General features: G+C 45.5%; 4 non-coding genes across 4 annotated transcripts; all 4 read right to left on the reverse strand.

The window, feature by feature from the left end:
• Window positions 1-840: 840 nt before the first annotated feature.
• trnam-cau (transfer RNA methionine (anticodon CAU)) lies at window positions 841-912 on the reverse strand. Its single transcript has one exon. It is a non-coding gene; the product is annotated as a tRNA-Met (tRNA).
• Window positions 913-918: 6 nt separating this feature from the next.
• Window positions 919-991, reverse strand: trnar-ccu (transfer RNA arginine (anticodon CCU)). Its single transcript has one exon. It is a non-coding gene; the product is annotated as a tRNA-Arg (tRNA).
• A 764-nt stretch (window positions 992-1,755) lies between these two features.
• Window positions 1,756-1,828, reverse strand: trnar-ccu (transfer RNA arginine (anticodon CCU)). The gene has a single exon. It is a non-coding gene; the product is annotated as a tRNA-Arg (tRNA).
• A 756-nt stretch (window positions 1,829-2,584) lies between these two features.
• Window positions 2,585-2,657, reverse strand: trnar-ccu (transfer RNA arginine (anticodon CCU)). Its single transcript has one exon. It is a non-coding gene; the product is annotated as a tRNA-Arg (tRNA).
• Between the last annotated feature and the right edge of the window lie 404 nt (window positions 2,658-3,061).

Consider the following 3,061-nt stretch of genomic DNA (forward strand, 5'->3'; position numbering starts at 1 on the left):
AGAGTTGTTTTTTTTGGGGGTTTTTTTAACAGGCACTATTGACTCGGTAGATGTTGCACCAATCAGATCCATCAACTGAGGTAATCTACCTGTTAACATCAGGCTCATGTCATTGATTGGTTTTAGGTTTAGTATTAAGGTACGGGGACTGGAAATGTTTGTTAGTGCAGTAATCAAAAGGGCCAGTTTAGTAGAAAGTGATTAATATATTGCAGTTATTAACAAGAATGCAAGAGGAGCATTGGTTTCTTTTTTATTTATTTTTTTTAGTAATTTAATTAATACTTTAGTTTGAAATTCATAAAGCTCGTGTCCATCAAACATATAACACCATTACCATTTGAGAAATGAAAAACGCTACATTGTTGCCATTAAGCATGACAAGTATCTAGCTGACAGGATAAAGGTATGTTTATTTATCTACAGTTATGTTATTTTAATTACTTTTAGTTCCACTAAAAGAGGGGGAGTAGCAGGAGCATGTGTGACGTGCTCAAACACAGCTGGATCAAATGCTTGAATTAGCTCTTCAGCATGGAATCAAGTTTGGCAAAGGCCTGACAACAAGCCATTCATTTGATTCAGGTGTGTCAGAACAAGGATGCATCTAAAAGCTAAATTAAAAAAAGTAGTTCTCCAGGACTGGACTTGGAGTCCATTTGCTAGGCTCTATGTACACATAAGGAGTCGCCTTTGGTGATCGGGGGCAGTTATAGTACATGACTGACTCACTCGGTGCCTGTACTACAGGGTTACTTGTCTGCATTTTTGGGGGGGAACAGGACCTGAGTGTCGTCTGTTTTTGGACACAGTTCAGAGAATCGGGCCATCCAAAACACATAGCAGAGGATGGTTTCGATCCATCGACCTCTGGGTTATGGGCCCAGCACGCTTCCGCTGCGCCACTCTGCTGGACAGCACCCCAGATGGGACTCGAACCCACAATCCCTGGCTTAGGAGGCCAGTGCCTTATCCATTAGGCCACCGGGGCAGATGAGCGCTTGACTTCCTTTCTTTGGAGGTTGTTTCGGGGGTTCGAGTGAGAGCCATGGTTTCAAGCTGGTTTTTAGTTCAAAGATGAAGCTGTATTTAAGAACATTTGAGAAACGCTGAGAAAATAAATTACACTCTGTATACACTCTGGGCAACTCAGTGTCCAGAACTCTGGCCAGCCAACACGCTGTGCTTATTGCTCCACTTTATTTGGGGGCGTTTATGTTGTCTGTTGAGACTTGTGAAACCACATGAAGACCAGAGAGTACCAACGATTTGAATCACTGAATCTAGTTCCACTAAAAGAGGGGGAGTAGCAGGAGCATGTGTGACGTGCTCAAACACAGCTGGATCAAATGCTTGAATTAGCTCTTCAGCATGGCATCAAGTTTGGCAAAGGCCTGACAACAAGCCATTCAATTGATTCAGGTGTGTCAGAACAAGGATGCATCTAAAAGCTAAATAAAAAAAAGTAGTTCTCCAGGACTGGAGTTGGAGTCCATTTGCTAGGCTCTATGTACACATAAGGAGTCGCCTTTGGTGATCGGGCACAGTTATCGTACATGACTGACTCACTCGGTGCCTGTACTACAGGGTTACTTGTCTGCATTTTTGGGGGGGAACAGGACCTGAGTGTCGTCTGTTTTTGGACACAGTTCAGAACATCGGGCCATCCAAAACACATAGCAGAGGATGGTTTCGATCCATCTACCTCTGGGTTATGGGCCCAGCACGCTTACGCTGCGCCACTCTGCTGGACAGCACCCCAGATGGGACTCGAACCCACAATCCCTGGCTTAGGAGGCCAGTGCCTTATCCATTAGGCCACCGGGGCAGATGAGCGCTTGACTTCCTTTCTTTGGAGGTTGTTTCGGGGGTTCGAGTGAGAGCCATGGTTTCAAGCTGGTTTTTAGTTCAAAGATGAAGCTTATTTAAGAACATTTGAGAAACGCTGAGAAAATAAATTACACTCTGGGCAACTCAGTGTCCAAACCTCTGGCCAGCCAACACGCTGTGCTTATTGCTCCACTTTATTTGGGGGCGTTTATGTTGTCTGTTGAGACTTGTGAAACCACATGAAGACCAGAGAGTACCAATGATTTGAATCACTGAATCTAGTTCCACTAAAAGAGGGGGAGTAGCAGGAGCATGTGTGACGTGCTCAAACACAGCTGGATCAAATGCCTGAATTAGCTCTTCAGCATGGCATCAAGTTTGGCAAAGGCCTGACAACAACCCATTCATTTGATTCAGGTGTGTCAGAACAAGGATGCATCTAAAAGCTAAAGAAAAAAAGAACAGCGGCTCTCCAGGACTGGAGTTGAAATCCCTGTGCTAGGCTCTATGTACACATAAGGAGTCGCCTTTGGTGATCGGGGGCAGTTATCGTACATGACTGACTCACTCGGTGCCTGTACTACAGGGTTACTTGTCTGCATTTTTGGGGGGGAACAGGACCTGAGTGTCGTCTGTTTTTGGACACAGTTCAGAGAATCGGGCCATCCAAAACACACAGCAGAGGATGGTTTCGATCTATCGCCCTCTGGGTTATGGGCCCAGCACGCTTCCGCTGCGCCACTCTGCTGGACAGCACCCCAGATGGGACTCGAACCCACAATCCCTGGCTTAGGAGGCCAGTGTCTTATCCATTAGGCCACCGGGGCAGATGAGCGCTTGACTTCCTTTCTTTGGAGGTTGTTTCGGGGTTCGAGTGAGAGCCATGGTTTCAAGCTGGTTTTTAGTTCAAAGATGAAGCTGTATTTAAGAACATTTGAGAAACGCTGAGAAAATAAATTACACTCTGTATACACTCTGGGCAACTCAGTGTCCAGAACTCTGGCCAGCCAACACGCTGTGCTTATTGCTCCACTTTATTTGGGGGCGTTTATGTTGTCTGTTGAGACTTGTGAAACCACATGAAGACCAGAGAGTACCAACGATTTGAATCACTGAATCTAGTTCCACTAAAAGAGGGGGAGTAGCAGGAGCATGTGTGACGTGCTCAAACACAGCTGGATCAAATGCTTGAATTAGCTCTTCAGCATGGCATCAAGTTTGGCAAAGGCCT

This window comes from Mchenga conophoros, linkage group LG23, assembly GCF_057382185.1.
Source record: "Mchenga conophoros isolate Kocher_MC1m ecotype Shallow Benthic linkage group LG23, M_conophoros_male_GT1.1, whole genome shotgun sequence".
In the NCBI taxonomy this organism is placed as follows: Eukaryota; Metazoa; Chordata; class Actinopteri; order Cichliformes; family Cichlidae; genus Mchenga; species Mchenga conophoros.